This window comes from Metopolophium dirhodum, chromosome 9, assembly GCF_019925205.1.
Source record: "Metopolophium dirhodum isolate CAU chromosome 9, ASM1992520v1, whole genome shotgun sequence".
In the NCBI taxonomy this organism is placed as follows: domain Eukaryota; kingdom Metazoa; phylum Arthropoda; class Insecta; order Hemiptera; family Aphididae; genus Metopolophium; species Metopolophium dirhodum.
The window spans coordinates 30,191,891-30,204,761 of record NC_083568.1 but is presented as its reverse complement, the minus strand read 5'-3'; the positions used below and the strand labels follow the sequence as shown (position 1 = coordinate 30,204,761).

Below are 12,871 nucleotides of genomic sequence, written 5' to 3'. Positions count from 1 at the left end.
AAGCCGTACAGGCATCTTCTAAACACACATCAATCATCAACCGTTGTATTATTTTAAATTACTTATGACTTATGAGCAATTATGCAGGGTGTAACGGACAGAAAGACATGATGAATGAAATACTTTTGTATTTAGATGTTTTTAAAAAATAATTTATGCACGCTTGATCTACAAAAAAATTTTTTTTTATAAATTTACCAAAAATAAAACTATTTTTTTATTTGTCAGGTCCTTCTGTTACACCATTTGCGTGAATGTCATGTCATTCATGGCATCCCCTGCAGAGTCATCATAACCTACATAGTTTTTAGTTGTAAATGTTTTAATTAAAGTCAAGAACTAAGATAGTTTAGAATATCTTTGTTCAAGATTAGAATTTAAATATTTTGATTATTATTTTTTTTCTTATAAAAATATTGGAAGTTCGACGAAATCAAATATTAATTAAATTTTATAATTATATTTTCATAAACACCACAGATAAATAATAAAATAGATTGCTAACTCATGATCATATTATAGTTGAAGTCAAAATCCCTCATTTTCGTGAGAATTGGGGGGTTTATTGTCACCGAACATTCTGGCCTCTGCGCTATTGCTTATTTTCATACTACTATCAAAATTAAATAAATTTTGATTCATTAACTTACCATTTTTTGTCATTATTATATTATAATTATGATAATATTTTTGTAGGTTTTTAATCTACTGCCCGATAACTATTTTTGTGGTGGGAGGGGGGAGTGATAGGGTATTATATTGAAAAAAATGACTTCAAGGAAATAATTCTCAGGCCTAGTAGAATTGTCGGATTTTGATAATTATTTTTTTATTGAAAAAAAGGAGACTTCCTTTGGTATAATATAATTTGTAAAAAAACGCTTAAATTTTATTATTTTTGAAGGCATCTTATACAATTTTAGATTAAAATATTGAAAAACAGAGTTTTTAGTTTTTACTCGGGCCTTTAGAATATTACCATCTATTTGTTAAAAATCGAGATCATTCCCGTAGAGCGAATTTTTGTGTACAAAATTACATTGGCACCGGACGCTTTAAGTTGAAGTAGTTTTGTTGATGAGTGATAACTCGGTACTCACTATACATAGTGAACATTTTAGAAAATGATTGTGTGCATAGAAATTGGATCCCTTCACTATGGAAATAACGAATCGCCCAGGCGTCTTCTTCAATATCTCCAGACGCCATTCCTTGATACGCAATGTCGAAGAATGGTATCAATTTACGTTCCTGAAGAATTACAATATTTGAAGTACAGTCGACGTCAATCGTAATATATAATGATTAATTTTCGAGTACTCGAGTAGGTGGTACTATGGTATGTAGGTATTAAGAATTCCATTAACTTACTTAATTGATCTTTAGTCAGATCTAAACCAGTTGAGTTATGACCACATGCATGCAATATTACGACAGAATCAACGGACGCATTAGAAATATCCTCACAAAGCCTATCAAAATCAATTGCTTTAGTTTCCCTATTCAGGTAACGATATTCAAATGTGTTTTGAAATCCACTAAACGCGAATATGGTTCCATGTATTTCTGAAAAGTATGCATGATGATAATTTTAGATTTAAATATAAAATGAAAATGTTGCCAGTAGTTATTTTACTTCTAGTAGTAATAGCTGTATAGGTACTTTCATCGTAAATTAGTTTTTATATATGATATGATATGATATAATATAATATGTATACAGAACTACTAATATTTTAAGCTATGGTTTATCTAATACACTTCAATATTAAAAATATCCATGTATATATTTTAAATTTAAATATAGTTTAATAGTAATATTATGTAGGTACTTAATAGTTAATTGATACAATTAATATATTACAAAATCGTTATAAAATATAAACATAGGAACATATACCTATATACCTACATCAAAATGTTATAAGTTTATTTGTTTATAACTCCTAACATGAAGAACGGTGCTCTATTTGTACTGCGAGCTTATATTATAATAGTAAGGATTATAATATTTTTGTAGTGATGTAGTAACACTATAGTAAAAATACCGCTTTACAATGGCCGAGGTGTGCAATGGAAAGCGGGTGGTTGTACCTATACATTCTCAATTATTAATTATACGACTCGATGGCATTGCCCAATAATACACTCCTCTATGTTATCAAAACTTCTTATTGTACCTATTGTACATTTGTGCCTTTAGGTTTTACAACGTAAAGTTGTCATATAAAAAATATAAAAATCTCTTTAACGATAACACTTCATACAAATCACATGGCCACGTTCACAATAATAATATGGCTTAGAAAAAAGGTTAATATTACGCATAAATGCGGACACTTGATGTAATATTATATAAATTAATCGCCCAATCTATGTTTAAATATTCATTGGTACCTACTCGCAACCTATATCGGTGTATACCTATAATATAGGATCAGTGGTTGTTATAAGCGACTATATAAACCCCCAATAGTTGACGTAAAACGACCATTCTCTAATCCGTTCAATACGGACAATACCTATGATAGGCTATATTATACTATACACTATATTACAGTCATTATTCGATCATTTCGATCCGAGTAAATTAATATATTATTATTAAAACTGAATTCACAGTTATATTAAATAATATAATTCAAATATTAAATATTAATACATTTAATAGTATATGGGTGTAATGGATATATTGAAGACGATGCATTTCATAACGACATATTTTCTCCTGTAAATGTAAATCTTGTCTTCGGAAGTAAATATTATACAACATAACATTATATTACTTATTATATATATTTTACTGTATATGTCCTCAATATACTCAAAACATTACATTTTAATTTAATTTCAGAACTTATGATACATATTGATATATGTATATAAAATGTGTATTTTTATAAGAATAATATATATTATAGTAAACACTAAAAAAATATTTCAAACTCTCATTATATTCATACTTATTTTATATACAGATTAAAACTATTTATAAACACAAATATATAATTAAGTATTTTCAAATTATGGTCCTGAAAAATGATGTTTTTTTGAGTTATGTCAATAATCTTGAGATATTATAATGATAATTATTATTATTCAAATACAATTATATCCTTCCATATAATAATGTTTCATATTATTATTAAAGAAAGCATCAACTGTAGAGAGTAGAGTAGGTAACTGTATAAAATTTAACTTAAACTAAGTTTTTAATATAATTCTACTATTTAGTCATTCAAATGATGTTAGTGATGAATGATGATACTTACTTCATTCATTATTGTTTCTGGGCTTAAAAATGAGAGCCGGAGCCGGAGTTTTTAAAAATAATATATTTGTATCAATTAACTATTAAGTACCTACCTACATATTGATATTACTATTAAACTATGTTTAAATAAAAAATATATACATGGATATTTTTAATATTGAAGTGTATTAGATAAACCATAGCTTAAAATATTAGTAGTTCTGTATACATATTATATTATATCATATCATATCATATATAAAAACTAATTTACGATGAAAGTACCTATACAGCTATTACTACTAGAAGTAAAATAACTACTGGCAACATTTTCATTTTATATTTAAATCTAAAATTATCATCATGCATACTTTTCAGAAATACATGGAACCATATTCGCGTTTAGTGGATTTCAAAACACATTTGAATATCGTTACCTGAATAGGGAAACTAAACTACTAAAGCAATGGATTTTGATGGGCTTTGTGAGGATATTTCTAATGCGTCCGTTGACTCTGTCGTAATATTGCATGCATGTGCTCATAATCCAATTGGTTTAGCTCTGACTAAAGATCAATGGAAAATCATTGCTGAAATTATAAAAGTAAGTTAATGGAATTCTTAATTTGTAATCTTTTTGATTTATAACTAAAAATTTTATAAAGATAAATCGGGAAAAAATGTGTGCTAGGTAGTTGGGCAGTTTTTTTTTTTTACTAATTTGGTGGTAGCCGGTAGGTTTTAAAACATTCCTATCGGCTACAATACCTATATAGTCATTAGTCATTACTATTCGATCCGAGTAAATTAATATATTTTCATTACAACTGCGAATTCTAAGTTTTATTAAATAATACTATTGATATAGTAAATAATAAGTACTAGATACCTATTGTTTAGTATTTCGACAATTATTATGGTTCAATTCAAAAATGTTCCGGTAGTGTGCCGTAATGGATACATTGAAGCCGATACTGCATTCCATAACGATATTTCTACTGCAAAAGTAGATTTTGTCTTTGGAAGTAAGTAATAAACATCATATATATTTTAGTTGTATAAAACAACCACATAATTCGTTAATGCACAAGAATATTCTACCTATACTCGAAAAAATTAAATTTTTACTCACCTTCAGAAATTATGATATTATAATAGGAGGCATATGCTATATCCATATTGAATATGTATTTTTTTTAAGTTTAATATATATAGTTAACACATAGTAGATTTTACGTAAGGAAATAAATAGCCCTGAAAAATGAAGTTTTTTGAGTTTTGTCACTATTCTTGTGAATTAGCGTTTTGTCATATTCATAATAGCATAATGATTATTATTATTCGAATTCAGATATAATTATGTGCTTACATATTATATTGTTACATATTATACAAAAATACACGAACTGTAGAAAATAGGTAACTTTATAATATTTAATTTAACTAAGCTTATAATATAATTCTCTTATTTAATCATTTATTATTATTCGTTACACCTACTTCATTCATTGTTTCTGGGATTGAAAAATTTTCATCAACTATGACCATAGGAGCAATTAGAGGAGGGCTAGGGAGGACTTAGCCCTTCCCCAGTTGTTTAATAATTATTACCTGTGGTTAAGAGAGCAGAAAACATGGTTGTAAATTACACTTCTAGTCACGATTACTTATCACCTGCAGGAATTGAAGGTTTTACAAAATCAGCAAGCGGTTTATTGTTAGGGGATATTGATCAACTGTGGAAAGAAGGAATGGTAAAGCCGTAAAATATTGCCATTTCCTATTATATTGATTAATTTATTATTGTAACATTATCGTCGTAGCCATTTACCATATTGTATAATAATATATTATTGTACAACTGAATTTAAATGTGTATGAACCAGACAACCCGGATAACATAGGATTTTAATATTTTTTTCTATTTACAAGTACTTACCTAATTTTCAATGTTACAATTTATGTAGGTATTTGGTATTCAATGTATTGGTGGAGCCGGAGCTTTGAAAATTGGTGTTGAATTCTTATCGCGGCATATGAATTGCACAACTGTTTATTATCCTGATCCATCATATGGTAGGTATTTTTGTATTTTAAACATCGTTAATTATTTTCAGTATCAACTATCAAGTCGACTCTCCCTAAACCTTGTAGATTTTCAAAATATTTCTCAGTTTTTTATAGTAAATTTTTCTGTGTATAACTGAACTGATAGTACCTAATAAAAAATATATATGAACGATAAATACATTTACATGCTTTAATGCTTATTATTTTATTATTATTTCTATTATTTTTATTATATTTGTCGTCTTATAATATGTGGTTAAAATTGCCTATGCATACGGTAGGTAACCTTAATGATAGTATGCCCACCTGAAATGTTTTCTCCGCCTAACTATCGCACGCAACGTCGCAGCAGTACAATTTACTTTTAGAATAATCCATTTTACTTTGTTATTTTTACTTTGCTCATAACTTGTTTCAAAATTATTAGAACATCCAAGCAAGTCTTCTGCGGGGGCCCTAAATGGCTAAATATAATATTACCTTACATTAAAATAGATCCATTCACAATTTGAACTACATATTTTGTAGGTATAATTAATTATAACTATTAAGTATAGGTATTACCTAGCTATTATTCATAAAACTATGCATGAAATCAAAGTAAAGAAATGTTTTTAATACTGAAGCGTATTAGATAAACTATACCTTAAAATCTTAGTATTTGGCGCAAATAGGGGGGATTTAGGGGCTAAGCCTCCCCCACGTGGTGTCCATAACCCAACAAAGATTTCTTAAATTTTGTTTTAATCTTATACAATATTATTAAAGTAGAGCTTTAGTCAACCCAAATCTGAAACGTTTTTTGCGCCTATTATCTTAGTGGGTAGCTAGGTATTATACATATTATACCTAACCTATCATAATAAACCCTAATTTATGAGGAAAGTACCTACCTACCCTAACAGCACCAGGACTCCAGTGGGATTATCCTACCATTGTCCTATAAAGGACTCCTCAAAAGGAGCCCAACAGGAGTACTGCTGGATTCCCTTTTAACACCAGGACTCCAGTGGGATTATCCTACCATTGTCCTATAAAGGACTCCTCAAAAGGAGCCCAACAGGAGCACTGTCGTATTCCCTTATAGCACTGTGACTTTTATGACCTAATCCTACCAATGTCCTAAAAAGGACTCCAATATGGGAGCCCAACAGGAGTACTGCCGGATTCCTTTATAACACTGTGACTTTCATGACATAATCCTACCAATGTCCTATAAAGGACTTCTATATGGGAGCCCCACAGGAGTACTGTCGGCTTCCCTTATAACACTGTGACTTTTCTGATATAATCCTACCAATGTCCTATAAAGGACTCCAAATGAGGAATTTAATAGGATAACTATAGGATTCCCTATCAACATACATGTTATTTTTATTTTTTAAGACTATAATGGTCGAATTATCTCACCAGGACTCTACAATGCACTCCAAGTAAGTAGCTCAATTTGATGAAGGTGCCTACCAATTACTATTATATTATACTATATACTGTACTATAGTATATCAAGTTTGTACTGGAGCACTATAAAGCTCTTGTTATTGACTCCCAAGACATTTATTATAAGTATAGTTAGATATTATTTTACCTATTTACTACCCGAAATTGAGGTAACATTATTACTTTTTTAGTATATTTTGTTACATCAATATTTAAATTGTATAATAACCTATAGTTTCAAAGATATAGAGATCACAACCACTACACCTAGTAATAGGGTTGGACGCCACAATGAACAGTTCAATGATCCATAATAATAGCAAAAGCATCACAGTATAATTATGCTCGATAAGGATTATTTATTTAGTTATATAATTCATAATTTACACATATACAATTATTAAAATTCATAACATTGGAAAAGCTGCATAAGTTAAAGTGATAGATGACATTTTGTATATAAACATTTTTTTATCAATATAATTTAATGGCCAAGTATTGAAACTTTGAGATAATTTACTTACACTAAATATACCCAAATATGACGACTTGCATGGTATAACATACAAATCATTTTTAATTAAGAAACTATTACCAACAATTACATAACACTTATTCTCTGTATTATATTTAATTTTTTTAACTAAAACAATTTCACCATTTTTCATTAGACATCCGTTGTCTCGTTTATTTAAAGTAGAAATTGTAAAGTGTTGAAATTTAATCCTTGTAAATTGATCAGCATTTCGTTGTGAAGTTAATACTATTGGATAATTTAAATCGTTATCACAACAATTGGATTGTTGACCTGGCTTGATTAATAACTCATTGTATCTTTTTATTATTTGTTGAAGAGGTTTTTCGTCTTTACGTAACATCTTAAGAAATTGTTGCATAAAATTTTCAAATTTGAAAGCAGAAAAATTGTCAAGTGCTCCATGGTTTCTAACATCTTCCGACAAATGAATAAGACCATGGATATTATGGCTTATATATTTTACACCATAAATTGTGCCAAAGCTTTTTACAAAATGCTGTAGAAGCTTTTCAGAATAATCAATGTTTGTAGAAATTTGATCTTCTACGCTCAATAATGTTATAGCAACATGAAATGTAACAAAATGGTTGTACACAACTGAGTTAACTTTATTCTTTAATGCTCCAACACCAGTATACAACAAAAACATTCTAAAATCTACGGCTTTCCACTGAGAAAAATGATTCAATGAACGAGGTTTTCTTTGAAACTCGCTAGGTACTACAGGTCGTATGTTTTCAATTAATATTTTTGATACATCTTCAACTATTTTGGATCGCATACGTACACTTAAAGGACCTCCAGGTCTTATCCAAAGGGCTATTAATTTCTTCATTGTTCCTAAAAGAACTGAATGCATATAGTCATTTGGAACATTGTTAACAAATGAAAATGTAGGTATTTCTGTAAGTGGAGTAATACCTGTATGATAAGATTCGTCTGAATGTAGAACAAATTCTTCATGGGTACGTATGGGTGCATCCATATCAGGGAAACACATTCTAGTAATGAACTCTCCTTCTGTTTTACATTTTGTACATGAAAAATACCCTGTGTGACTTTTTATTTGAAGACAGAATGCTTTTGCTGGTGTATCAGCTATAAATGTTTTAATAAAACACTCAAATACTTTTTCGTCGAATTCAATACCGTTTCTCACAATATCTTTGGCGTCTTCAACAAATTCTTGAAGATATTGACAAACATCATTTGGTTTTTTCACAAAACTATGGTATAGCCCAATTACAAAAACAAATTTATGTTTAAAAATAGATCCTAAAATAGGCCAGAGTTGGCTTTGAGTAGACTTGGAAATTGGTAGTCCGTCAACATGAAATGAAACATTAATAGGACCAACAAATTTTGGATGTTTTTTTAAAAATTCAAAAATTCCATTTTTTATACCAAAATGGTGATATTCTCCTGGATTTATTTTCCTGACAAATATTGTTCTTGGAGTATGTAATAGTGTTCTAGCATCCACTGGAAGATCATGTTTGAAACAATCATGTTTTTTTAACCTCACCAATAGTGAATTTATAGTACAATGATTAACATTTTCTATTAAGGCCCACTCTCTAAGTTCTGCTAAAATATTAAAATTACTTCTGTATTCAGTTTTCTCTCTTTCCTGTAACAAAGTAATATAAGGTTGCTATTAATTATATTGTTGTTTGTTATAGAAATAAATAACTATTTAGATGTTATTACCTCTATGTTTAAGAGTCCATGTGCAGTTGCATTAAAGGGTTCATGTTCATAACTAAAATCATTTATATCACTCAAAGATAGATAATTTGGGGTCGACAGGTTTGGATCTATATCAACTTGAAGTCTTTCTTCATTTATACTATTAGAATTAATATTCTTGGAAATATTAACAAAATATTAAAATTTAGAAACAAATAAACAAAACGGTTAGAGAACGAATCTAGTTTAGCAACCTATCGATTTTTAACATTTTTTTTTTTCCAAAATGTGTATTTTAGAGTGTTAAATTAAAAAATATTCTATTCTAGGTATTTTTTTAAAAATATGCGCGTTACGAAAAAAATGTAGTTTTTTAAGTTTTTAATCAATAACTTTAAAACAAAGTTTGTCCGGGCTTTTTTTTACATTCTTATAAGAATATTTTTATATATAAAGCACCCTAAAATACACAATTTGGAAAAAAAAATTTTAAAATCGATAAGTTGCTAAAATAGAACAGTATAGAAATATAGTAATATAATTATGTAGATATAGGTACATAAAACCAAAAAATAATGCAATAATTATGTAAACCTATTCTATTGGGCAAATTTATTTAGGTATCCTTAAATTCAGAAATGGGCACAAGAAAATATTGTATTATTGTTATTATTATTGCTGATTATATATACCTATATATTATGATACATATATACATCCAATGATGAAATAGGAATCTATAGATGTTGTAATATAATATATCAATCTAATACTTATAATATATATTATAATAGGTACTTATACTATAGCTTATACCAGCTATACCTATCTACTACATTACCCTCTAGATGTAAAATAGGTTATGGTAAAACTTTCGTTTTATATTTAAATCTAAAATTATCATTATGCATACTCTTCAGAAATACATGGGACCATATTCACGTTTAGTGGATTTCAAAACACATTTGAATATTGTTACCTGAATAGGGAAACTAAAGCAATTGATTTTGATGGGCTTTGTGAGGATATTTCTAATGCGTCCGTTGATTCTGTCGTAATATTGCATGCATGTGGTCATAACCCAACTGGTTTAGATCTGACTAAAGATCAATAGATAATCATTGCTGAAATTATGAAAGTAAGTTAATGGAATTCTTAACACCTACCACAGTACCACCTACTCGGGTACTTGAAAATTAATCATTATATATTACGACCGTACTTCAAATATTGTAATTCTTTAGGAACGTAAATTGATACCATTCTTCGACATTGCGTATCAAGGAATGGCGTCTGGAGATATTGAAGAAGACGCCTGGGTGATTCGTTATTTCCATAGTGAAAGGATCCAATTTCTATGCGCACAATCATTTTCCAAGATGTTCACTATGTATAGTGAGTACTGGTTATCAACTGAACTACTTTAATTTAAAACAAATATCACCAACATATTAAAAATGAATCATATTAATTTTCTATTAGACGAACGAGTTGACAACTTGATGGTTGTACTAAAATCTGGTTTTAACAGTGATAGTCTCAAGATCCACTTCGATAGGATCGTCAGAAGTCTTTACTCAAATCCACCAAACCACGAGGCTAGGACAGTTTTCTAAATATTATCCAATCCTGAATTATATGAAGAATAGTAAATTATTATACAACATTCTAACTAAATTATATTATTAAAAATGTAAAAATCATTGTTTGAATAGGTCAAGCAGTTTCAAAGCTATGGTCGTTCGGACTATAGAAATAAGAGCTTTCCGAAAAGTTCTCGAGGAAGAAGGTGCTCCTGGAAAGTGGAACCATATAACAGATCAAAAAGGGATGTTTATATTGTTATTATTGACAGATAAATAAGTTAAATAGATTCCTTATAGAAATTAGAAACTGAAAATACATAAGTTCAAATTATACAATTTAAATTATTGCATACTAATTACTAATCCAAGAGTTTAATTTTTAGATAGTCAAGTGGAATACTTGAGATATTTTCATCACATTTATAAATATGGTAAATAGTGGACGGATAAAAGTTACTGGACTGAATTTCACAAATATCAGTTATGTTGCTAAAGCGATTAATGATACATTAAGGAAAAACATATAAAATTCCCGTATGTAGAACCTATTCCACCAATCGATTTCACTATAGGCCCTGCTGCTATATTGTAATAATTTATAATCTACGTTTCTTTAAACGTATGTCTCAGTTTGTTACAATTTATTATAGTTTTAATATTTTAGATTATACTTGTTGAATGTTTATGAATAATATACAACTCTAATCATCCTATATGCAGAATACGTTTTTTTTATTTGTTTGATACTCAATATTTAAGGAGTTTGGATGGATATAAAAACACACAAATGCTTTGAACATAGTTTAGACAATGTTTCTATCCATCCTGCAAAGTAGTTTAAAAGTTGTTCACATTTAAAATCATTGTATACGAAAACGTTTTTTTTTAGTTTTTTAAATTACAACAAAATATTATAATATTTAAATATTTAATAATAATATCGTTATTCTTGGTTTTAATATGTAATTTCATCCAAATTTGAACTTAAAGGGTCTTTAGAAAATAACTGTTTATATATTTTTTAGATTTTTTGGTTACAATGTATGAACTTTGTATGAAAATCATTGTTTTAAATTGAACATTTTATAATTTTTTAACTACAAAATAATTTGAAAATATTCGAGCTTTTGATAAATTTTGTCAAACTAAACTTTAAATACTCATGAAAAAAAAAATCATGCCTATGGATCTTTGTCAAAAAAATCGTACTTGTATTTATCTATTTTTTTATTATAACTATTTAATATGCGGATTCTTGTATTACATTTTCAAGCTTATTGACCCAACGAATACAATTTTATTAATAATTATAGAATTTAAAACTAAAAAAAATTTAAAATTTAAAACGTATGTAAATAACTTAAAACGAATCAAAAATAGTCATCAAAAACTATTTAAATGAATGTTAATAGTTAAAAACTATAAAAACATTCATTATTTGAATTTATTTGTTAATAATTATCAAGTATTCCTCACACAAATTGTTTTTAATTTAATTTACATTTATACTTTTGAAATTTATCCTTAAGTGACCTCTGAATAATCATTCAATGATGAATTTAATTGTTATTAAATCAATGGGATTATAAATTAAAATAGACTGCAGTTTCTAGCTTCTACCAGTTACAACATTTTTTATATTTTATTTTATGTTTTTAATTTTTAAAATTCATTCTGCCACCTTACGCAGGTGACCCTACACATCAGTGGCGTGACGAAGGACTTTATTTGAGGCACGTACCTCAGCTTAAAGGGTGGTGGGTGTCCTGGAGACTAGGGGAATTTTACATATAGTTAATAATTTATTAAGTACACACTAAGACCAAACCAATCATTCTCAGTTACCATTTAAGTAAATACGTAATTATTTATATAAATATATATAATTACTAATATAAATTATTGTGCCTCATAAGTTAATGAAGTTCGCCACGCCACTGCTACACATAATATAATAAACTTGATATAAGTGATACCTGATTGTTTAATTAAACTATTAACACGATTTCAATCATAAAAGATTTATGAAGGATGTTTATCCGCATATGCATGAACTACCAATGAGCAATATAGAATGTATAAAATATATTCATCGATAAATATTATATAGCATATTTTTCGAGAAACGTAAAAAAAACATGAATGATTCCTAATTTATGTCATACTGGTTGATGTAGCAACTGTGAAATTTTTGTAATCATAATCCGTTTTGAAAACTTCCAGAAAATAGTACGTTTAACACGAGAGTCTTGATAACAACAAATTTATATTAAAGTGTATTATTATATATTACAA

At 28.1% G+C, this 12,871-nt stretch overlaps 1 pseudogene; it reads left to right on the top strand.

The window, feature by feature from the left end:
- The first annotated feature begins 4,319 nt into the window (after positions 1-4,319).
- LOC132952212 (aspartate aminotransferase, cytoplasmic-like) lies at positions 4,320-11,267 on the top strand (annotated as a pseudogene).
- The last annotated feature ends 1,604 nt before the right edge of the window (positions 11,268-12,871 follow it).